Genomic DNA, 24,970 nt, shown 5'->3' with positions numbered 1-24,970 from the left:
ATTAGGGGAAAAAAGCAAAAAAGGTGGAGAGAATGCTAATCTTGTCAGATTGGCTTCTTTTTGTGGTTTTATTTTGCATGTTTGATGTGTGATTTGTTATATCCAGTTATGGAGTGATTTCTGTCCTATGTGTGAGGGCTCTAAGGTAAATTCCACAATAATGCAGGTGTGTTCCTTATCCTGGTTGTCTGCAGATGTTTGCTATGCTGAGCATTTGATGTCTTGATTTGAAAACTTTCATCAAACAGGAATGGAAAACACCATTTTTATGCTGATTATTTTGTGTCAGCTTATCTTCCTGCTTTGCCAGCAAATCTGGTCCATTTTGCCATCAAGATTTAGTCAGGATAAGTCAATTTTAATGGCTTCACTGGGAGAAAATTCCTCTCAGATGAGAAAAACTGACTAAAGGGGAAAACCACTGGAGGGGTGTGTGTGCAGGGACCTGTGGCCAGAGAGGTTCAGGTGCAGGAGAGGCCAGGAGGGGCTGGGCTAAGGCAGGGCCAAAGCCTTGGAGATTGCCCAGAGGTGGCTGTGGTTTATTCTAAATAATCACCACTAAACCCCTGGCAGGAGACTGTAAGTGCCAGCACACAGAATCTCCTCAGAAAGGAATCTGAAGATTCCTGGATCTCATTGTGCTGAAGCAGTCAGACCCCAGCACTTCTGTGGCTGGCTGGGATGCTGAGATAATTGCTAAAAGCAAATGGAGGATTTTCTGTAAATTTGCTGTTTCAAATAATCTCAACAACTGATGGCTTATGATTATTAATGAATAGCAGGAAAATCTCCAATAGCTATTATCAATATGATAATGCTGAGAGAGTCTGAAAGCTGGAAAATCAATGGAGTAACAGGTTGCAGAGAATATTGATGGTGGCTTTGGAGGACAGAAGCTGAGCAAGAGGGCAGAGGGTGACATTTGTGAGGTTACCTAAAGCCATATTTTGGAGATCATTTTAGTCTTTGTGCTGACAAGTTTTGTAGCTGCTGTTGGTTTTGCTTTCTACTTCTAGAGGCTCTTTTAAAAATACCCTAAAAATAAAAAGGCATCTGACTTGTTTAGCAGGACCATTGAAGGGTGTCTAGTGACCTGCTCCTTTAAGAAAATAGTCTAAATGCTGGATTTCAAAGGAAGATAAGGAGATAATCAGTACAGACATTTAGTATGAAGGGGAAAAGATTCTTTTTATCCCCTTTTTGTCTATAAGATAAAAATAGCAAACATTGGGTTTAAAACCCCCTCAATTTAGATAGAGACTGACTATTTGGTGAAGTTCTATGGCCACAGAGCATGTGACAGCAGGAAAGAAGTGATGCTTTTATTTCAACTTCCTTGCTCTCTTGCCATAGCCTGTATGGTGTTTGTCTAACACTCACACAAGCTGTCTGCACAAAGCTCATAAGGAACAATCCCCCCATTTTTTTACAGCCCAGCATGGACTACCAGCACCTATAAACTGTGCATGGAAAAGTAATTTAATGGTACATTTCTTCACTGTGATGTCTTGAACAGCTGAGCTGCCTGGATCAGCAACAATTTGCCGTGCTTTTATGGATCAAGGTAAGAAGTCCAGAGGGAACGTGGCCTCTGAGGTGCAGGACTTGCACAGCTATTGTGGGTCATTAGAGGTCATACATGCCTGATATCTTCTAGCAGAGCATCCTTCTGCCACTACAGGAGCTAGAAAATGTTTGTGCTGTGCCAGCATGGCTTCTCTTTGGCATTGATGCTCTATGTAAGTGTCTTATAAAACCCTCCCATGGTAAACAATGCATTTTGAGGAAAGTCAGTTTGTCATAGCTAAAGCTGTTGAAGCTCCAAAGACTTGACAGACAGATTCAGGTTAGATATGTAATGTATATTTTTGCATGGTTGTTTGATCAGGCATGTTTGCCCACTGCCTTAGCTGGAAAAAAAGTGTATGGGAAATTTCAGAACAAACACAAAAAGTTTTATAGCAAAGAAATACAGCTCCACTCTTTCAGCCAAATATGTTATGAATTATTGTGACAGCTGCCTGAATGAGCCATGTCATCCCCAAGTTATAAAAAGAGAGAAAGAAACCTTGAAGTTAGAATGTATATACCTGTTAATATGAAACTGTATAAACCTGTTAATATCAAACGTTTTTATTTGTCTTGGTTTTGTTTTGTTTGTGCTTTGTTTTGTTTTGTTGTGGGGTTTTTTTCCTGGTACATTTCTCAAGCTTTTCCTAGGCTGTTGTCACTGAAAACTTTACCTTAAAATGAAAACAAATACTTCCCCATCATTACTTTTCAGTAGGCATCAAAACTTCTAGGGGAAAACATGAAATACCAGAAGATTTGCATTAGGTCATAGCTCATCATACTTTAAGTGGTGCCATGCAGAAACAAAGAACCCAAATACCTTGCATTATCTAATAAAATAGAAATGTGTAGTAGTTATCTTTAAGTATTTAAATTATCTGAAAATAGATAATAATTCTGCATAATTTGTGTGCACCATGGTGTCTTGTTTAGTGAGTTTTGGTCATGGGTGTCTTTATATGGCAGAAAGCATTCCATTTATGGTGATGGATCATGAAGTATTTGTTTTTAGCTGAGTTTTTTACAGTCACACAAATTCCATTTTTTTTTTTTTCACCTTGTATAAATATGTGTTTTGCCCTGACCTCTAAGACTTTGAGACTGCTGGGGACAAATTTTTCACAGGATATAGAAAGGTGAAAGGAACTGATTTCCTTTAAGTTACGTGAAAAGATGGGTGGATGAAGGAAAGAGAAAGGGTCTCAATTCAGTTCCTTTCATTTTACAGCTGAAGGGAAAAGACTGAGATGATTTCATCCTGAAATTCACATGAAAACATCTGTATGGACTGGGCATGTACATGTACTGTGGCCATGGAGTCAGGCTTGGGCTTTCCCACTGGCACAAGGACAAGAGATTGCAGACAGGTTTCCCTAGGGAAGCCCTCTCTCTTAGTATTGAGGAGAGCTACTTGAGCAGGCTGAAATGCTGTGGTGAGAGACAGCAAGCCAGGTCCTGCTCCTGAAGCAGAGCAACACTGGAACATGGTGAGGCTGTTCAGAATCCCGTGTGGCTGTTGCTGAGCTTGCAGGAAGTGTTATCGTTATAGTGGATGTACACACTTGACCCAAAAATATTCGTTTTCAGAGAGTATCCTTGCAGTGTCTTTGTGGCAAAGTGCAGGAAGTTATTTATTGTACAGCTGGTTTAAATTGAAACTTTTGAGTATAATGGGACAGCTCTCCATCTCATCCCATCCCCCTCCTAAAGTTTTCATGCGAGAGCACATTTTCCATGACTCCGTTATTGTTTGAACATCAGGATATTGCATAAGCCTCTCATGGGGAAAATAGAATATACAGAAGCAGAGGATGACCTATGCCCACCCACAAGGGCTGCAAAATGCAGCCTCACATATAGTGTCAATAATGAAGAACATCAGAAGGAAAAAAAACCTGTGGGCATTTGAATGTTTTAATTAGTGACTGTTTTAATATTCACATCCAGATTCTCACGCTGTTTCTGCAATGACTATCTGCAGGATGTGGGTGTATCTCCTGACCTCTCTGTTCCTTTCTCCCCTGATTTGGAGTAGAGCTCTCCCTTTTCCTCATGGTAAAGTGCAGTGGGTAGGAAAGAAGAAGACAAGGAAGTGCAATGCAGGGTTTGGGGTTTTGTTATTTTTGTTTGATTTTTTAAAATTTCTTTGCCTATAGAATTTTAGATGCAGCAGTCGTTAAAGAAAAATGTAAATAAACAGGCTAAGGTGTTAGCTTGTGCAAGTTACAGGGTTTACTTTGGAGAAATAGCTTTGGTGGCAGTATCAGATGACAGACTTCATCCAGACAAGGAAATATTAATGCCTGGTAGATTTACATAACTGCTACTGAGGAGGAGCGCTCCTGGGTCCCCCAGCATTCCTGTCAAAATAATCTGGAGTTTTGAGCATTGCACAAATTGAGGAGATCCAGTTCAGTGTTGTGGTTGAAGTCAGTGGCCCAGCTCATTTCAGTGTTAAGACAAATACCTTAGGGCTCTTCTGAATTCAGGAATTCAGTTTGTGAAGTCTTTTACAGACTGCTTGTGCTTGATTTCCCTTCTCTGCCTGGAAAACCACCATCTCTGGGTTGAATGAAACAATGCTTGAAGAGCCTGTAGTAGTGCTGGAAGTGTTCAGGACAGGAGAGCAGGTTGTGGGTTCTGATCTCTGTATGACCAGAGCAGTGGAGAAGGTAAATAAAAATGTTCTTTGCATGTAGACGTGCACTGAGTCCCTCAGAGTGGAAATAAGCAGTCGGTGTCTGCTTGCAACATTATCTTATCTATTGGAGACTGCCTGCTGAGAAATTCAGGGAAGATTGTCTCTTCTTCTTTTTGAAAGGTATCTCCCCTTAAGAGAACGTCTGACTGCGAGGCAGAAAGAGGAGTAGCCCTGATGGGTGCCATAAATCATTTACTTGAGATAAAATTTTGATAAGCATTATAGAGAAATGACCTCACTCTTTTATTATTTCAGTTAATGTGAGCTGTCACTCCGTGTTTATTGCCCCCGTAGTTAAAGTTTATGGAAGTTCCCCAAAGGGATGCCCTTGAATCTGGAACTTAATGACTTCTCCCTCTACTGGAACTACAGTTTGTAATTGGAGCAGCTTGGATTAATTTCACTTTTATGCATGAGTAATCATATACAACCTTCATGTATCAGAACTCAAATCTACAGAACTACAGTGTTAAAAGCCAAGAAACTCTAGGCCAACAACACATCTTAGAGCTCAGAGAAGAATTTGAAAACCATGATAATAAATGTTCTGAAGTTATGAGGGGAAAGTTTTCCACCCAGAGGGTGGTCAGGCACTGAACAGGCTCCCTGGGAAGTGGTCACAGCCCCAAGCCTGACAGAGTTCAAGGAGCATTTGGATAACTCTCTCAGGAACATGGTGGGATGTCCTGTGCTGGGCCAGGAGCTGGACTTCAGTGATCCTTAGTGGTCCCTTCCAACTTAGAACATTCTGTGATTCTATGATTTCACATAAGTGAATGCATCTATTTAAAAAAAACCCAAAACACTAAATCTTTAGGGTTTGTGAGTTTCAAGCTCTCTTTCCACATGTCGCTCACAGGTATAACTAGTGGATTTGGTATGATTTGCTTTATTTTCTCCTCCAAGTGCAAGGGAAGATCTTGATGTAGTTCTGAGGTGGCTACTGATGGATTTTTTCGAGAGAGAACCTCAACTATTGTAAAACTTACTTAGACTTGTAAGCCCTGAAAGTTGAATTAAGAAATGTTCAGCTTGATCTCAGATTGCATTTCAGGACCAAAAAGATGCAGACATGAGTTTCATTGGTGGTTGTTCAAAGAATGGAAAAGATCTTCATGAGACTTGTTTGCATTCATTCTATACAAAATAGAAGGTGCCTCCTTTCAAATGGCAGAGAAGAAATGGAGAGTTTTAAATCAAATTGCATTCTGCTTTATTTAAACTACAAGGTTCTTAAAATGTGAGGGAAGCCTAAAAAATCTGAAATAAATTAAAGGTCTTCCATTACAAAACCACTGCAAAAGAAGTGTGAACACTGACATCTCTGTCCTTAGGCACTATTTGAATTTTTGAAGGTGTAGAGCCTATGGCAGTGTCTGTGAAGGTCACACAAAAGTGCATGTATGCTGTGCTTCTGGGGATCACGGGGTGTTCAGCTGGCACAGCTCCATTCCCAATCTGCTCTAACGAGGTTTGCTTGGAATACTGTGGCTCAGGCCCTTGCTTGCTTTTATTCTGGGTTTTGTTAAAATTGCCAGTACAAAACAAAAATTATAACAGATTCTCCTTATATTTTTGCAGAGATATTTAAGATTTTGTGTGAAGGTGGGGTTCAAAAAAATTGCTAAATTCAGCTTTCCATATTTCCCTTATTTCTTTTCTTGTTTTTTTGGGTTTTTTTTCTTTTTTTTTTTAATGTGACTGCCTTGATGGAAAGCTTTATGGGGCACAACAAGTCTTTGTCTCTACCAAGCACACAGTGTACACCTTGTACACTGGTGAGAATCATTAACTTGAACATATTGTAAAACAGGTTATCTTCAGCACAAATAGGTGAGCAGTCAGAGGGATGGAAACACTGCAGAAGAGTGTGTTAAGTAAGTGGCTGATAATCCTCTTTATCGACATGATTGAGTAAAACACTGGATACTTTGGCCTTAAACCAGATGAGCTCTTAAGAGCTCTTAGCTCTGTTGAAGTGTTGAGCCCAGCAGAGAAAAGTGAAGGCCTGCAAGGATTTCAGTGAGATTTATTTTCTGGCTGGCATTTGAGCATCAAATGTTAGCATGGATTTGTGGAATCCTTCTTGGGTAGAACCCGTGCAGGGGAAATTGCAGGCCCCACCTCAGCTCGTGGCTCTATTTACCTTTCTGACATTGGGGTATTTTCCATATCCTAAAAGGACTTCTTGCTCTGTTTCCGTGTTTTCACTTGAATGAATCAGTCCTGAAAGTGGTAAAACAGTTTGGTTGTTGCAGATAGGGGACACATTTCTGGTTGTGCCCCTGTGGAATTCCACAAATGGTGAAGTTAAGCCAGATGTTTCCTAGATTTTTTTGGTAGGTCAGGGGATCTTCCCATGTGCTCAATTTGTACCAAAGTTACTCATTCCCAGATGCTTTCTTAAAAGCATTCCTATAATTTGTGACCTCATATATGCTTGTATCACCTATCTCAGTTTAAAAACACGAGAGGTTGAACCTTTAGACTTTGCCACTTCTACTTCCTTGAAAAATAAATTATTTTGCCATAATGGGTATTGGTTGGCTTGTTGAAAAAAATCCAAACCAAACAACTTGGTTTTTCATGGTGACTTGTCTCTTGGTTTGTTATGACAGCATATGATTTGTAATACTGTGCATATAAACTGAGAAAAATCAAATACAGGGTTTCTTATTCTAGAAATAATTGGACTGAGAAGTATGCAGAGTATTGGAAATTTAGTGGGATACAAAGAAACAAATACAGTAGGCTACAGTGAAAAACCTCCTTCCTGTTTTCATAATTTTATTATTTGTTCAGTAATGGAAACATGATGTGGGTAAGTTTCCCAGAAAATCTCCAATTTCCTCACAGACTTTCTGTGAGGTAACTCAGAGACTTGTCAAAATCTGACCTATTTTCACACTGCTGTTTACATGTAGTCCTAAGCTGCTTCTCACTAAAAGAAGTTGTTTGGCTTTAAAACCTGACTAAATGAAAAAAAAAAATAATAAAATAGTAAAGCTGAACTTGATAACTTCGTTGCTTAAGTAAACCTGTCATGAAAGCATGGTGTCTGGTTTGGTTTTGTGTGAGTATATAAACCAGATACAAAAAACAACTAAACTTCATTACCTCTTTTTCAATAAAGGACTCTAGCCAACCAAAGAATGTAATGATGTAAAAGGAGGAAAAATTACTTAGTGTGGGGTAGTTCTTCATGGCTTGGTGGCAGCAATTAGTAATATGGGGGAAAAGTACAAAGTGTCCTAACTCTAAAGCTGCAGTTTTGTAAGAGAAGACACTCAGTGAAAAAGGGGGAGACAAGACTAAAACACTCAGGGTCCAACTGGCGATTTATCCAAGTTTTCTCCTCAGTAACCATTTGGTATTTTTCCACAGCCATGAGTTGGCACTCTTAGGTCTGACTGTCCCAAACATTTCCCAGCACGCCGAACACAACACATGGCTGGGTGCAGAGCTGGCAGCCCCCAGCTGGGATTCTGCTGGAACGTGAACCACACAATAGTTTCCACTCAAAAATGCAGGCAAATTGAAGGTGGGAAAAATCAATGAAGAACAGATTTTGTTGCTCTTGGAAGCCTGTGAAGTTGGGTGTTTAACTCCTTTGGTCAGGTCCGTGTTCCTTCATTTGACTGTAAGGAGCTGATGTTGGTTGCATTAATGAATAAAGGATTAGAGTCAGCTGCTGTAAAATTGTGTTTATTACAACTAAATGTTGGGGAGTTGGGCGAGATGTCCTCCTGAGTTCCCTTCCCATGATTCTGTGAGCTGTACTCGAACCTTTGCAAGCATTGAGACAGTGTGATGATGGCTGCTAAAAAGCATAAACAGCGCTGTTTACTGTCATTTTCGTTATGGTGAGGCACTAGAAGGTTGTGTCCCTTCTCTGGTAGTGCCTCTACACTGTGAGTGTTACTCCTTTGTGATGAGTTTGTTATGTTCCAGTAGGTTACCAGTGGATCCCTTCTTTCCAGGGCTTAGACCTTCTCAGTGCTTGTGTCAGCCTTAGCCTGCCAAGAGAACCTGCTTCTCTTGCTTGGAAGAGGTGGGAATGTGTTGCAGGTGTGTGTCAGAAAACTTCCTTCTGAAAACTACAGCAGCTTCTCATTTTATTACAAATCAGAAGTAGGAAAGGCAGTCTGAGGAGGTATCTTCCTGAGCATGCTGTGAGTCTGTGGGGAATACAGAGAAGGAAATGCAGAATGGAAGCAGACAAGTTTCTGGTTGTTTTGATGACAGCTGAAATGGCCATCAAAGGTTTTGTTTTTTCCATGACTAAAAAACATACAAGGGCTGTCATGTAAACATGTGATGTGAGGGAGTCTGTGAACTGTTACATCCAGAGGCTCAAAAAGGCAGAACTGGTAATTGATTTTGCATGTGTTTTTTCTTTTTATTTTCCCTTTTTTTTTTTTTTAATTATTTTTTTCTGCTTGTTTTTATAAGTCTGGGCCTTACAAAAGACAAGATAGCTCCCTTAGTCTTTGTATGTAGGTTCAATGTGTTTGAGTGGGTTCCTGAGCTCTCCTGTGCTTGCCAGTGGTTTTACAGAATGTTATAAAAATGGGAGAGGCAGATCACTAGGATTTTTACTTGTGTGAGTTAAGGTTTCAATGAAGAGCAGGGAAAAGAGAGAGACATGCATGTTATGATGACAGTTCTTACAAATGGACTCCAGTGATGTCCTGTAATAATTTCAGGGAACTCTACTCAGTGTTGATGCTGTTTGATGATCAAACAGCACAAGGGGAATATAACAGGAAAAACACCTGAGAGAATACAACAGGATGTATGGACACTAAAACTGTCCTACATTGTGATTTCCTGGGAATGATGGGTTATCCTTCCCTTCCCTCTTGCACTTTATCTAATCTGAATTGAAATAAAATCGCAGGTGTAGAATCTGCATTGTATTCTGCAAACTCTTGAGAGCCATTCCATAAAGTGCCCAGGGTGTGGTTTGCTCTGACACCTCTCTTGTGCTGGTGTCTCTGGCTCACGTGGCTGTGGCAGTGTGCAGCCACAGGAGAGGAAAGAAAATAGGTGTTCCTTGAAGAAAAGCTGAAAAAAAAGCACTGTATTTCCAAGCATCTTGTGAGATTGCTGGAAAAAATCAAACACAATTTTTGAATGGGTTTTATATCTGACTTATAAACCACGGATTTGAAATATTTTTGCTTCATGTCAGACATCTGGAGATGTGGAAAACTAAATACACAAGAGAACAAATTGGCCAAGACCGAGATTTGATCATTATAGATTTGATTATTTTTTTCTTTGTATCAGAAGGACGTTAATCTTTCTGTTTGGGTGCTGGGTTTTTTAAAATCTGTTCACGTAAATAAAAATTCCTGCAGTACATGAAGTATTTCATCTTTTTACTGGACTCGTTTTTCCTCTGCTTATAGATATAAATAGAATAATGACGTCTTACTCTCTGGGTTTGGTGCATCATTCATACAGTACATCTCCTTTCTAGGTCACAAAGCTTTCCCATATACAATTTTTTTATTAAACACTGTGACAATGCTCAAGAACACAGGATTTTTTTTTTGCATCTGAATGCAGTGCCTCATTGCAGGATGGCAGTGGGGTACAAAATAATGAAAATACATCATTGATTCAGAATTGTAATAGATCCTGATTTCAGTAAAAATATGCTTACTCTTAGGAGTGACTCACAGATAGAGCATGGTGAGTTTGAAGGGGCTGTTTGATTTTATTTGTCCTGTGCTTGCTCTTGGGAAGTTTTATAGAAGGGTGTGGTAGATATTACACAAGACCAATGAGTATATGGTAAAGTTGTCTTCAAAGTGAATCTTCAAGAGGAAATCATGATATTAGTTTTTATTTTACACACTCAGAACTCAAATATGTTCATATGACTCCAGTGTAGTTGGTGGGATTTTTTGGTAGCTGAGAAATGGATGGCTGATGGATGGCTGATAGTTGTGTCCTAGTGGATCTCCTCAGTGACCAGAGAAAGTGATGTGTGGTTTCCAGCCCTTCCTGTGCACTGGCTGCTCCATGATCCAGCAGAAACAGTCAGGTTTCCAGGAGGTTGTTGGCATTTCTCCAAGCAAGAGATTAAATCACTCCGAGGCCTTTTTTTGTGAGGACTTCATAATGAAGTTTCAGTGAGAACCATTTTTTTTGTATTTCTCATTGACATCTGGTCCTTAGAGCAGGGGGTTGGGCTGGATGACCCCTGGAGTCATCCAATTTGTTGTGATGCTTTTGTACAGGCAAAGTAGAGGTGCCTAAATAGGGTGGGGGCATCTTAAACCCCAAATATAAAGCACAGTGATGCAAAAGTCTATGATCCAAGACCAAAAGCTGGAAATCTTACTCAACCATGCCATCCCCATTTTTAAGGAAGGCAAACAGGACCTGGTTATAACCAGTGAGTTGGTCCAGGCAGTTCTGCTGAACAGAGATGGAAGTGGTGCTGAGATTTCAAAGGCCTCAGTTTTGCATGACAAGTGTTGTTTTGAGTAATGTGGTGCCACTTTAGTACATGATCTAGACACTGTTTTCATCACAGAAGATTTTCCTGTGCCACAGTATACTTGAAAAGTGATTTATAACTTGGTAAGAATTTGTACCCCTGTAATCCTTTAAAAAAGTTGACTTTCACTTTCCCAAAGAAGATATCAGCTATCCCAAAGAAACTAACAGCATTTTTAGTAGTTGATTTTTTTACTTTTTTTTACCACCACCCCCATGCTAGTTGCAGTGCAAAGTAATTTAACTGTGGTTTCTAAACAGATGTACTTGGAAGAAAACCTGACCAGAAATAACAAATCAAAAGACAATTACAATTTTGTTATATTTATTATGTCGCATCCTCTTTCTTTTCTACCCCTTGTTTGTGAGCTGAAAACTTCTTCAGGTTTCCTTTTAGAGGTGTTCCATTTTGGGCAACAAGCAAAGACAGAAAAATTGTGTGTGTGCTGCTTCCTTTTTTAGCAGGAAATCAATGGGAATATACATTACCCTAAGTAAGCCAGCAGCTGGTCTAAAGCAAGGTCCTGACACACAAACATTGTAATGACGTACAAAGACTAATATATGTACACACACAGAAAATGTCCATGGGGGGTTTTTTCCCCCCCAGGGTCTAGAGGGAAAAAAAAACCCCCTCCTGTTGTTACCATGGTCACTGTTTATAATGATAGCATTTGCCAAAAGTTACCACGCTGCACTTCCTTTAGCTTGGTGCTGTAAAGCTCTCTGCCTTTTAGCTTCTGGTAAGGTTTTTGCTCCAGAAGAGACCAGCTACAAAGGATTTGGTTTGTATTTTTTTTCTAACAACCATGAAAATCAATAACAGAACTTCCCTGTTTTAGTGATCTAGGATCCTAATCTGGGAACACACTTTATTCTTAAGAGGAAACCATTGTGGTAATTTGCTGGCAAATACTCTAAGGCGATCAGCAAAGTGCTCCTATGATTTCTGCTAACCCAAAGGAAACCACAAGCCAGTCTGTCTTAGGTAGTTCCTGTGATTTTTCTCATACCAACAGCTGATGCCTTTTTTTGTCCTTTTCCTGTGATGCTACAGCTACTTCACTTGGACAGCCTCGTGCCTGCAAACCAAGCATTCATGTTGGCTTACGTGACAAACCAGTTTCTGCAGATACAATTTGGTGTATTGGAAAGTTATCTGATCCTTGGCTTTCCATCTCCCTCACTAAACATGCGGGTCAAATTCATTCCTTTTTTTACTGTACTTGTGTTGACCTGAAGACTGGTGGCATTTCCAGAGATTCTGAAGCTGCAGCTTGCATTTATTTTTTTTTAATCTCTTTTCTGTTGTTTTTAATATTAGTTCTTTCAGCAGTACATAAGCTGTTTAATACCAAGTTTCTTAGGCTTTGCATTACAGTGATGATACTACCTTGTTTAAGAGAGACATCCAAATATAGGGCCAGTGTAGATGTCTGGACCTTCTATGCCTAATATGAGATGTTTTTCAGATGGCTGTGAGGGACTGAGCAATTTTCACATTAAGGGATGATCTTGAATGCATTTTAGAGGGTTTGCATGCGCAGGCAATTCTAGCAGTGGTAAAAGATGAGCTATGCATTTTGTTGATGGAGCTGTGCCGTACCAGCTGGAGTTGGAACACCTGGGAGATGCTCTGGGAGATGCAGACACTCCTGTGAAAATGAAAAAAACAGTTCCTGTCTCGTAGAAATGATTGCTGATATTTTCTTTGTCCTCTTGAGTGCCAACACCAAGGGTAGCCATGTTCAGCTGGGGGATTTACTTTAATTCTCAAACTTTGCATGTGCCTCTCTGTGTCTAGAAGGACCCTTGTTGTGAGGAGTGCACCAGTGGCTTGGCCTTCACTCAGTGGCAGTGTTTTCCTTGTGGAAGCATGGATCATTTAACTGTTTTCATTCACCTACACTGAGTTTGAAGGCAAGCAAAATGCCATCATCTTCCTCCTTTGGAAGTGCTTTGGCTGTCCATTTCCTTTTCTCTCCCAGAAGAGGGATTTTTCTGCTTACAAACTGGATTTCACAATCATGGAATCCATTTTCCAGATGTTCCAGTATATTCTTTCCTAATGCTTTGAGTGCATTAATAAAAAAGCAATGCAGTTGGGAGAACATCTTAAATAGAGATTCACCTTAACTCATCTAAAAATTATTGTGTCCTTGTAATACAAGCAAGCCAGTTTTTCTTGTAAACAGGAATTTGTTCATTGCTCAGTCAAGTTCAAATTCTTTTTCCAGCCAATGGAGAAGCTGCATTACTTCCCTTTATTTTGGAGGGTGAAAATAAATTTGAAGACTGCATGGATTAAAGTGTTGCAGTCAAGGGAAGTGGAATTGACTTGGGAGCAGATGCTGCATTTATACAGAATTGTGGTACAGAACTGTGAAGCTTTTTTGATGACAAGATAGAGAGAGGTATATTTCTTTCCTGAATGAGGATAACTTGCTTCCTTATTCCTGTAGTTGTTTGTGGTGGTCAGACAAAATACCCTGGAACTGAGTTTCTGAAAACACGATTTTCAAGGTGCTTAACTGGCTGTGGTTTCATAGTTACTTTATCTTGCTACCTTCAGGTGGCTGTTGACAGAGTAATGCTGCTTTCTAACCATTATAATCCATTTTATCTCAGCAGTGCTATTAGATCAGCTGCATAGTAAACTGTCAGGAACTGACCCTGCTGAAAATGGGGTTTTTTGGGGTTTTTATTTGGTTGGGGTTGTTGTTGTTGTTGTTGTTTTTAGTTGGGGTTTTTTTTTGTTATCCCTTGATTGTTTTAGTTTTTGTCAAGAGCCTGAAATTAAATTTGATTTATATACTTACACAACAGCACATGTATTCATTGGTCCACATCTTATCACTGCAAGATGTCAGCAGGCTCTGCCTGTTGGTACACTGGCAGCATCAAAGTGTTCAGTGACTGACCACTGACTTTCCCTGTGACCCTTATATTTAAGGCTTGCTTCCACCTTTGTTTCAATGCCTAGAAGTTGAGATGAACCTCAAATCCTTTCAAGGAGGTGTTTTTTCATCGAGGATATCTTAACAGTTTCTTTGTGGCTCTGCAAAGAGTTAGATGTTGGCAGGGTGGGAAGGAGGGCTGACAGACTACTGTGAGAAGAGATGATCTGAGGGTTAGGAGTTCTCTAAGCAAGTGGTGTTTTTTCCATGGAGGAAAATACACATCCTTGAGGAACTAGCAGCTGTCTTTGTTCTTCACTCTCTCCAGTCTGCCTCACTCTGCCTTACAGAGAAGCTAATGAGTACTCTGGGTGCTCAGCATTCATGAAAACTGGCTTGCTTAACTCTAATTATTCTTAAATTTAATATGCTGCAGGTCCAGCTTTGGATGTTTTGAGGTGCATGCTGTTTCTCTAACCAAAACTGTGAGCATTCAGAAAACCTCTAAAAATAGGAGGTTTAGTGCCTGCAGATTTCATGTTTGGACCTCAGGGCATCCAATTTTTATTTCATCCCATCATTTTTTTTTTTCCATTGGCTTAAGTCCCTTGTTTATCAAAAAATGTATCAAAATAATCAAATCCTTTATCCCATAGGTACTGCTTTCCTGTTGAAGTAACATTACATAAAGGCTTAAGTTTAGAGTTTCATGCCTACTGCTTTCTCCCCATCATACTCAGGATTCTTTTAATTTTTCATGAACCAGGAATTTCAGTCTATGAAAGGGAAAAATGCTGCTCCGTGGAGTGTTTGAAATCAAACTATAGCAGCATGAGAACAGGACCATGAACAGCAAGGAAAGGCATGGTTAGAACCACTGGTCTAACTTGTTGATGAATCAAGCCTGGTATTCTTTATTTTTTACAGTTTTCCTCTTGTATACACCCCTTGCAATCATGCTATGTGACAGGGAGTCGCCAAAACTGGATCTTGGGCTTCCAAAGAAATCTGGAAAGACCAGAGAAACCCTAACAAAGTGCATGAGGCAGTGTGAGTTAAACAATGTGAGATGAGAGGGGGTTTTGTCTCTCTATTGACTGTCCTAAATAGAGCTGTTGAGCGCTGATGGATTCAAGGCTAATTTGCCGTGTCATGACTCAGTTGCTGCCCTGGAACTTGGCTCAGTGGCTGCCAGAAACTCCTCTGTTTGTTTCTATTTTAGCAGGGCCCAGCGAGTTGTCTCAAAGTCACTGCTGGATTTAGAGGCCTGTGGCCAATGGAAGATGAATTTTGGTTGGTTCAGCTCACTCCAAGTATGGCATATTTTATAACGGGGTGCAGAAGGTGGGAAGCCACTCTCCTGCTGCAGCCAGCATGGCTTTTCCCAGGGAGCACCGGCTTTGGTTGGGCTGCTGGGGAGAGCTGTGGGCTCCCAAGGATCAGTCTGGCAGCAGGGCCACCTCTGCCAAGCCAAAGGAGTAGATGAAAGGAGCTGGGGAGCCGTGTCCTGTGAGCCAGTCCCTCAGCTCTGACGGGGCTCCTGGAACAGCGTCTGCAGGAAGAACTGTATTCCAGAACAAGGAAAACAAACTAGCCGTGCCTGTGTGTCAGGCATCTCTGCTCGTGGACCAGCTGTCTTACTGGAAAAAAGGGGTTTTTACTTCTCCATGAGTATTTAAAGAGAAGCTTCTACCCAAACCCATAGTAGGGCTTGAGTGGATGTCCCTCAGCTTGCACCGCATGCTCTTCCTTTACACCAGGGTGGGAAATTCTGCCTGCCTTCCCAGGTAGAACCCACAAACTTTACTCCAAAATCTTTCCTACCTCTGGAATACTGAAATGTAACCCAGATGTGGTTGAATCCTGAAGAAAAAGGCAGATACAAAACAAGATGTAGAGTTTAGTGTCCCTTTGCCAGCTCCTGAGTAGAGCAGCTTTGTTTTCTGTGTTCAGAAAAAGCCCCAACATCCACCTGCTGCCCCACTTTGACTCCTGTTGCTTTTCTTAAATTAATGACAATGAAACAAGTGGTATTTTTGGTTCTAGATGATGGAAGAAAAAGACTTATTTTGATCCTTATCAGCCAGAGTCTTTTCCATACTTTGCTCAAAGGAACAATGTGAATTATCTCAAAGCAGGGAATAGTTCTATTAATGAGTTGTCTATAGCATTTTACTATTTCATGCCTGCTCAAGATATTAGCTTCAAATGTATAGTCTTTGTTCTTATAACAGAAATTCAATTATGAAATACAGTATTTAGAAAAAATGATAAAAATCTATAACAAGGTAATTACAGAATTCATTGATGTGAATTCCTGGATATTGTGGTCAAGACAATGACCCTCAATTCTTTGCCTTTGGCAGCTAAGGCCAAATATTAGAGAAACTTCCTGATCCTTGATTTCAGTATTTTTATTCTTTGAAACAAAGTTTACACATTCATTCATTACTAAGTTTTCTTACTCATGAGCAGATTTACTTTCTATTCTGCTCTGAAAAATATAGCTTAAAGAAATACCCCAAATTCTGCTATTTTGCGTATCCTAAATCAATATTGGTTTTTGTGATTGTTATAACATAAAAAAGGCCAAGAAATTAATGTTTCTGCTAGAACCTGTTCTATTTTTCTCATAGGCTCTGAATACTGGATTTCAATATTTTATTCCTTCTTTGTGTTTTTTCTATTTTTTTCCTGTCCTGAGGAATGGCAAATGATCCCAATGCATTAAAAAATATTTCAGAAAGTAGTTTATGCTCTCAAACACTATTGTGTGGAAAAAGAACAGGAAAAAGTTTGGATAAGTGAGTGGGTCTGGTTTTTGTGAGGATCCAAATCTGTAGCCATTAAGTGACATATTCATGTTCTTAGGTCACAGCCTGTGTTATATGAGAAAACAGTATCACATTACACTCTTACGTTCTTTTGGGCATGTGAGGATATTTTTAACAATTCTGTATTAAAACAAATTCAGAAAAAGCACTTTTTATGGAAGTAGACATCAACAGCTCGTTGTTTTAGCTTTTGACTTACTAGTCTGGTTAAAATACAATTTCCTAAGAGTCAGAAGTATTTATTGTTCTTAATTTTAAGCCTTTACTATAAACAGTGGGACTTCCAAATCAGTGCCTGCTAACTAAGCAAGCTTGTAGCAGTTCACCTTTGGAAAAACCTAAAAAATAAGAAATGTACATAAGAAATTTTTATTGTAGATCTAGAAGATACTTTGGAGAGGTAAATTCAACTACATTTTTTGGAAGTACATTTTAAAGTCACTCTGCTTTCTTGTATTTTGGCAGTGATTTTTGTCTTAGGGCAGATACTTAAAATAAGTCAATTTTCATGCCAGTAAGCAGAAAATTAATTAGTTTGTGTAAACTTTACCACAGTGTTCTTCATTAAAGTGAACAGAATGGCTCTTTCAATTCTTCATTTAGATTCTTTATTACTCTCTTGAAATGTGTATATATGCTACAAAACAGACAGAATAATGACACCACAAGCCAGGTTATATATTATATATAAGTATATATAAGTATAATTATCCCCAAGCTGCATGTCTGGTGTCCTTAAGAAATACAAGCAAATGAATGGTATAGATAAAGACAAAGCTAAACATTGGATTGAAAGGAGGTGAAACATTTAGATTGCCTATTTATAATGTGCTTTTTTATGTAGTTACACTAAGGGTTTGGTAACAGTACTGTGTTCCAGGACTGCTTTTTGACATCCTCATTACCCTGTTACAGCCTTTTAAATTAGGTTGTGTACATGTGCTTTTGTCTTAGGTTGTTGATATATATCTTGCTAATTTGAAGAGTTAAATTAATTTCTAAACTTGGGCCATCCATCTTGGTCACTGTTTTGTATTCTGCAGCCAGGAGATGCAGAAGGGAGAGCAGCTTTTCCTCGGCACTGCTGATTTCTGTTCTCCTCCTGACAGGGATTTTGCTGGTGATGCTTCTTTGGCATCAGGGCTCCTGTTGTGCCCTGGAAGCCAGAATCTGTGCAGGGCTCAGGGACCAGCCAAGCCTGTTTACATGGGGCTGGAAGCTCTGCAAGAGCAGCTCCGTGCCTGGCTGTGAAACGTGCTCCACTCTGACAAGCACAACAGAACTTTGCCTTTTTCATCTTTGCTGAATAAAACGGTTTCACCTCCTCCTGGTTTCAGGCAGCAAACGACTGCTTTTTATTTGTGGTTTTATGCTGGTTCTGACTAGGGAGCTCTTTATTGCTGTGTGGTTCTAGCAATCAAATTTCAATTTGTTCTGTTGGCAAATGTGTAAGGCACCAGAGAAATGTTCAGGGTATGTGAACAGAAATATGTTATTTTCCTTTTATTTCTTAAACCCTTGACCTAATCTTTCTGTATCTCCAAACCTGAGTGTTTCCCATGTAAACTCTGTATATACATGTTGATTTTGATTGAGTTCATCTTTTTGGTTGCCATAAATTATATTTATGTATGTCTTGCACCACTTAGCAATTAAAATATTGAAATTATTAAATCATTAAATTATATAAATATATAAAACATAAATATATAAATTATATCACTTATTATTAATTATACATTATTAAATAATATATAGTGCCAATAATTATAAATTAAATTATTATTTTTTTAAGAATACATTAACTATTGAAATTAAAATAATTAAATAAAACATTGTTTTATTTTGGTTTAAGCTCCCTTTGTTGTTAAAAGGAGGTTATAAAACCCATTTACAAGCCCTGAGGTAGAGAAGGATGATTATCAAAGAAAACATGAAATTTTAGAGGTCGACCATCTGTATATTAGGAAAGAATTGCAGCATATAATATGTGATTTCCACATTCCTACCAGAAAAAATGGCATCTTCTGTGATGTTTGGTCTTAAGTAAAAAATGTGGATCTTTACTGCTTGTCTTTTAATACAGAAAGGAATTAATCTTGTTGGTCTTAATGGCTGGGACCCCTTCACATCCCAGATTTGTAAAGAATATTACACTCATGTGCAGCACATTGCTCCATTAGGTCATGAACTGTCTGCAGTAAAGAGGCATTGTAAAAACATTTGTAGAATGTGGATCTTTTATTTGAGGATCAATAAGGGTTTTTATAGCTGGTTTTGCAGATTTTTCTAACCATATTTTGCAGCATTGGAGGAAGATTGTGAAATGGCTTGGAGAGAATATGCTCAAAGTAAACACAACACACTTGGATTATCCACATTAATAGAAATATTTAACAGATTGAAGAGACCTCAGCGTCATGTAACAGCAATGATATGTTAAATTCCAAGATCCTAAGGCATGTTACAGTCATTAATTAACTGGAAACTGTAAGTTCCTTTGATGACAAGTAGTGTTTCCTTCTGATGAGGCACAGAGGATTAGATGCCTATCTCAAAGCAAAAACATACTCCTCTTAAAAGACACTTTTAAAAGTGCTTATTCTTCACTTGCTTTCATGTAAAGGTGTATATCACATCACCTCATTGTGTGTTTAATTGCTTAATTGCATTCTACTCTTCCTCTGCTTTGATGCTAGTGGAGGAATAAATCACTTTTTCAAGAGGGCAGATAAATATTCTGCTGGTGTGAGTGAAAATTCAGTACAATGTTATTTTTACAAACATTGAAAGCAGGCACTCTTCTAAGGAGTGAATTTTCATGGAAAATGCAACTTTTCTCTTATAAGACTAGTGACAAATGTATTTTTTAATATATATGTATAGTCATTAGCATATAATAGCTTTTAGCCTAAAGGAAGGATGTCAGCTCAAGTTGAAGAAGATAATGAGAAATAAAAAATCCCCAACTATTTTTGGGAAGAGAAAGATGATGTTCCTTTCTTCCAGCATACTGTTAGGCTGTCTTTTGTCCCATGTGGCCCCAGGTCTAGCTCTTCTTCCTTTGCAACTGAAAGTTTAACTAAACAGACCAAATGTTATATATCAGATGCAGTTCTCAGCATAACACAGGCTGGTCTCACAAGCAGGAAGGGGCCAACAGTGCAGCAAGAAGGAAACCCACTGCAGTTCCCCATTCCCTGCCGTCTGTAGAGCACAGATGGTTCTCGTGATTTTGCCTATTTTAATAGGCCTTCATGGGATGCAGAAGGAATGTTCCAGCTGAGGAAAGCCAGTGTAGTAACACCACCAATCAGTGTGCCAGACTGATCTGCTCTCTTCCCAGGGAAAAAAAAAATAAAATGCAATCAGTAAATCGTTCTGGTTTAGGCTGGATGAAACAACGGCTGCTCCAGGGGCTGATAAAGTTTGGAGGCCTCTTTAAAAGGCCTGTTTGAAAATTTGTTTTCTCAAATTATGTCCAAATACTCCCTGTGAGCTCCCAGTCCCACCCTTCTGTCCAGTGTTGTTATGCAATGCAGCCTTTGAAAACTGCACTCTGCTCTTACCAGACACCAACCTGGATGTCAGAGGGCCAGGATGGGCTGTCTTCCCTGTCCTGGTAGCTGTTTGTAAACAAATTACTCTGAAAATTGCCTCTTCTGTGAGGCAGTGATATGAAGGATGAGTTGTTGTTGTGGCTTCCATGCCTTTCTTTTTCTTTTTTTTTTTTTCCCCCTAATCAGAACCACTCAGCAAGCTCTCATTTTTGGTTCAGGTTTTCACAAGAACTGGTATTATCATGTCTTGGTCTGAGTAAGGGGTGTCTTTGCTGAAGAGGCTGATGCCAACTGACTTCTTCATCAGAGTGAAGTGCTACATACACTGTGTGATCCATCTGATGTGTGATCCATCTCACATCATAAGGCAGAGGAACAAAATTTGGAAAGCACAGTTACAAGTCACTCATGTGCATATTTAGCTCAGTGAAAACAAAGACAAAAAGAATCCTACTCCATAAAAGCAAATGAACTTTAGTTCTCCTCATGGCAATCAGGAATGAATTTAGTTGATTGGAATTTTAGGAGGAAGTTCCAAGTCAGGTCCAAAGCTAAGGTGGTGATCTAAAAGCTCATTACAGAAATTATATTGCACTTTTGCATCCTTTGCAAAGCCATTTGTAGTCAGCAGGCAATTTATTTAGGTCCTGTACACTTCTTTAGAGAACTGAGATAAGTGACCCTTTCCTCACAGAAATGATGCTCTTTTTCTTCTCCTTTGTGGTACTTCCCATATTTGATGAACCAAGTTCCAGAAAAAGTTCCAGTTTAGAAAAGAAGATCAAAATTAGGTGTGTGTTGGGGTCACGGGGGAAATAAAGTTATCGTGTCTTTGATATTCTAAAGTGTTTCAGCTTCTGCTCTGACCCCGGGAGTTCACCTTGTAAAATTTTAACATATAATTTAGAATATAAATCGGGAGCTTCTGGCTCTTGAAAGTTTGATTTGGCTGGATTTGGGACTGGATCATTCTGTCCCCTGGAGAGACCAAGCTTCTCAAGGCTGAGGGAGGGGCAATGTTGTGGCAGGTTTGCAAGCATACAGTGCAGTTTAATGTTTGCACTTGTTTTCAGCCTTACCTTTACAAAAACAGCAAACTCTCTACTTCCTTTTTCATCACATCTGGCACATAAGAGCATAGTTCTTCTATTATCATGGAGAAAAATACTTTAAAAGCCTCTTAGGTACAGAATGGAGAGGGAGAATGAGGAGAGAGAGGCATGAGCACTACACCAGAAACTAATGATCGGTTCTTTTCCTCAAAATTTTGAAGAAGAACGTGTGTGGGTCTTCACTCTTAGCTTCTGCAGAACACAGCTCAGAGAAATCAGGTTTGTTTCAGCCCTAGCAAGGCTTTGGTTTGGCAGTGGTCTGGCAAGATGTTTAGGATGAGATCCCCTGGAATGCTGAAGTGTTTCTAGGTAGCCCTACAGACATTGCTGGGCTCTACACAAAGGGCTTGTTCTTAGCATGCCTCTGGTGTCCGTGTTTCATTTTTGTCCTGAGGATCCATTAAGGATAATTCTTGTTCTTGCTGTGCTCCAGGTGTCTTCCCAGGAGCTTTCTAACTCTTCATGTTTGGTGCTGTCTGTGCCTTCAGCATCAAAATACTGAGAACAATCATCATTTTTGTGGCTTTCTCTTTAACTAAACAGTCCCCACAGGTAAATCTTCCTGCTTTGCCTGTGAGAGTCTAGAACCTGCTGAACTCCTGAAGTTGTCGTATCTTGTCTTTTCCTTACCCCAAAAAAAGCTCTGCTTCCTTTCTCTCTTTCTCTTTTTCTACCAAGAGATGTTTCTACCCTTTTCCTAGTGCCCCTTGCTGAGTATCTGAATTTTTTGCTGCCCAGAGTTATCTCCAAGCTTACTTCCATGCTTATCTTGCCTGATGCTGATTTCTCCTTTATACTACAGAGGTGCTATCAAGGTATATAATCCATTACCTTCTTTTCCCCATAGTAACCTGTCTTTTAATGATTATGACTGAGAGATGAAGGGTTAAAATAGCTGAGAAATAAATTGAGTGTTTTAGTCAAATGGAAAAAGGCATTATAATAATGATGTATGTAAAGTTTCTACATGAGGAGGTTTAAAATGCTCGTTTTCTTCTGCCTAAAATCTTTTAGTAAAATACCATTTTTAAAATAATGTTAATTTTAGATTTAAAAATACAAGAAATGTGAGTGAAACAATCTTTTCAGTTTCAGACTTTAAAAAATAATCATTTGTGTCTCTTGCATGAAAAGAATTTTCATGTGCAGCTCTGGGGGATTTTCATAATTACATTCATGTTTGATTTTTCTCTTGAGTTCTTGAGAATGGGGAATATATGAACACATGTGTCTAGGAGGTTAAAAAAAGGACAGATGAATTTAAATCAAGGGCCAGTATGAAATGAGAGTCAACACCAAAGAAAGTGAATATTTAACAGCTTTTTTGGATATTAACCTCCATTTACAGACTCAGAAAAAACTGTGCAGCATCCATGTGTGGGTTTTTCTGTGGCTGGGGCTTGTTCCCCCTCCTGAAATTTTATGCAATCCTAGACTTTAATTAATGCAAGGAGTTTGGGTCCTATTCTTGATTCCCAAATTTTAAACCTAAACATGAATTATCTTCATGAGTCACCAGTCTCAATTTTCCAGATAATTCTGTAATTTTTGGGGCTCTTTTTTTATCTTCTTCTTTGGATGTATACAGACAACTGGTTCTACTGCATTTTGGTGCTTTTTAAGTATTCACAGAAAATCTGTGTAGAGCTGTGGGTTTTACATGGGTCTATATATAGTGAACATTCCCCTATACATTTTTGATTGACTCATTGAAGTATTTAAAATCTGTTTTGAAATAAAAGCCTCAGTTATTTATATGATTGGTGATAAGTTAAAGACAACTGTAAGGCATAAATTTGCTAAAGGCTGTCTGTGCTGGTTTAAAGTGAAATTTTTAGGCTGATGTGGGAGAGCAGACATATATCTAAGAAGAAAAGTATTCTAGAACAGTTTTTTTCTATTTCTAGAACAGTTTTTTCTATTTCTAGAACAGCTGGGTTTTTTTTTTACATCACAGTTTGTGATGTGATAGAGCAGTTTTGGAAAACTGTATTTGCTGCTTTGAAGGGGAAAGAACTATGCTATCAAATGGAAGGAAGAACCTGTTTATCCTATCCTGATTTCTTGCTGAAGTCAATTTCTGAAGTATGTTCATAGATTCTTCTGCAGTGGAAAATTCTTCCATTCCTCTACATTATGAAGAACAGATCACTTGGAAGGTTATGTGAAAAAAAAATACTTTATGACTAGACTTGTTCTGACATTTCCTTATTCAGTCATTTAAAAGCATTGCTCCACTTTTGCATGACTGTGATCTTGATGCAGCCTCTTTGCACCTTCAGCTCTCTGCTTATGTTTCAGAGTGCCTGGTAATTTGATTTTCCATAACATGGAGAAATATTTGGTTTAAGATGCACTTACCTCCATTTATCTTTGGTAATGCATTGCTGGTTGACTCAGTTTGACTTGACACTCCAGGTGTTGTGAGAGGTTGTGACCAAGGATGTGTTATTTCTTTTGTGCCTTCTGGAGATAAACCTTTTCTCTTAAAACAAATCAATAGGAATAATATCAGCTATAATGAAGCTGATGGCCCATCTGAGCCTTGCCTTTTGCACTCGTGTAATTCTGGCACTGGATGTGGAGCAGTGACAGATGCTGAGCAAACAAATCAGTGTGACTGCTCTTCCTAGAAAAGCCTGATGGTGTGTGTTCAAAGGCACTGAGAAATTTGTGGTTGTGCAGATCTGTGTCAGGGACTCCCCTGCAGCTCACTCTGGTCTCCAGCTTCCTGCCAAAAGCAATGCACATAGACATTGATTCCTGTGCTCTTAACCCTTTCTTTTGAGAAGTTGATGGCAGTTCTGGATAAATCTTTGAAATGTCTACTACTCAGTGCTCTACCTGCCTAGCAGCAGATTTAAAAAAAAAACAAAAAAGTTTTGCTAGTGATTTATCTACTCAGCTGAATGCTAAAAACTGAATTATAGAAGAAGTAACAAAGTAGGTTAAGGAACCTTCATGCAACTTATTCTCCAGAATGTTTTCCCCCATGTAATCTAACTTAAAGAGGGGGAAAAATGACTCAAAGGCTAGCTTGGCCTCAGGAACAAAAGTGCATCTTGCACTGCTGAGTTACTCATAAATTGCTATATACAATGTCATTTGATCTCTGTCTGCTTGGCTTAATTAAAACACTGGAATGTTTGTTCAGTAGATAAGAACATTTCTGGGACTTATTTAAATTAGCAAGTACTCTGCTTACTGTCATTAAGTGCCTTTCCCCAGCCCTTCTCCCCTACTCCTCACAGCATGTAGCATTGAGTGATATATGACTAAAGAATAATAACAGTTAAGTCACAGATGGTCAAAGGTAATCCTTTAAGTGAATGCTGAATCTCTTTGCTGTTCATGTTAAAAGTGGTGTGGGAGTGTTTCTTTTGTGTTTCTTTTCTTTTTTTAAAAACCCCACTTCTCTCTCTTTTGTCTGAAACTTTGGGTCATGACACAAGCAAGACATATTTTGTAAAGGGAAATCAATGTGAGGTTTTAGATTGTCTAAAAAAACATGTTTAAGTGTAATGGTAGCAATTGGAATAGGCCAAATAATATTAAAATGTTCCATTTAGTATTTGGATTGTTGTTGTTACCATTTGCTTTCCAGACTATATTTTAATTTGATTTTTTTTTTCCATTTCCTTTGTTTGAAATATTCAGCAAGTGGTTGTATTTTTCAATTTCTTAGATTTTACTGCTGCAACTGTGGAATTTATTTTGGCCTTTTAGATATGAATGACTTGATATTTTCCCTGTCCTTGTAAGGCATCCAGTTGCTCAACCT

The 24,970-nt window shown here is 39.0% G+C and overlaps 1 protein-coding gene across 2 annotated transcripts in view; it reads left to right on the top strand.

The window, feature by feature from the left end:
- The window catches only part of PDE3A (phosphodiesterase 3A), a 223,870-nt gene that overhangs the window by 62,892 nt on the left and 136,008 nt on the right, over positions 1 to 24,970 (top strand). Inside the window, exon 1 of one of the 2 annotated variants that reach the window (XM_033514361.1) lies at positions 1,448 to 1,564. The exons of the other annotated variant lie outside the window; for it this stretch is intronic. The gene's annotated coding sequence lies outside the window, so the exon portion shown is untranslated. Of the gene's footprint in view, positions 1 to 1,447; positions 1,565 to 24,970 lie in introns of those variants that run through there. 2 annotated transcript variants of the gene reach the window in all.

The sequence above is a fragment of the Parus major genome, chromosome 1A (assembly GCF_001522545.3).
Source record: "Parus major isolate Abel chromosome 1A, Parus_major1.1, whole genome shotgun sequence".
In the NCBI taxonomy this organism is placed as follows: Eukaryota; Metazoa; Chordata; class Aves; order Passeriformes; family Paridae; genus Parus; species Parus major.
This window is presented reverse-complemented; position numbering and strand designations above follow the sequence as displayed.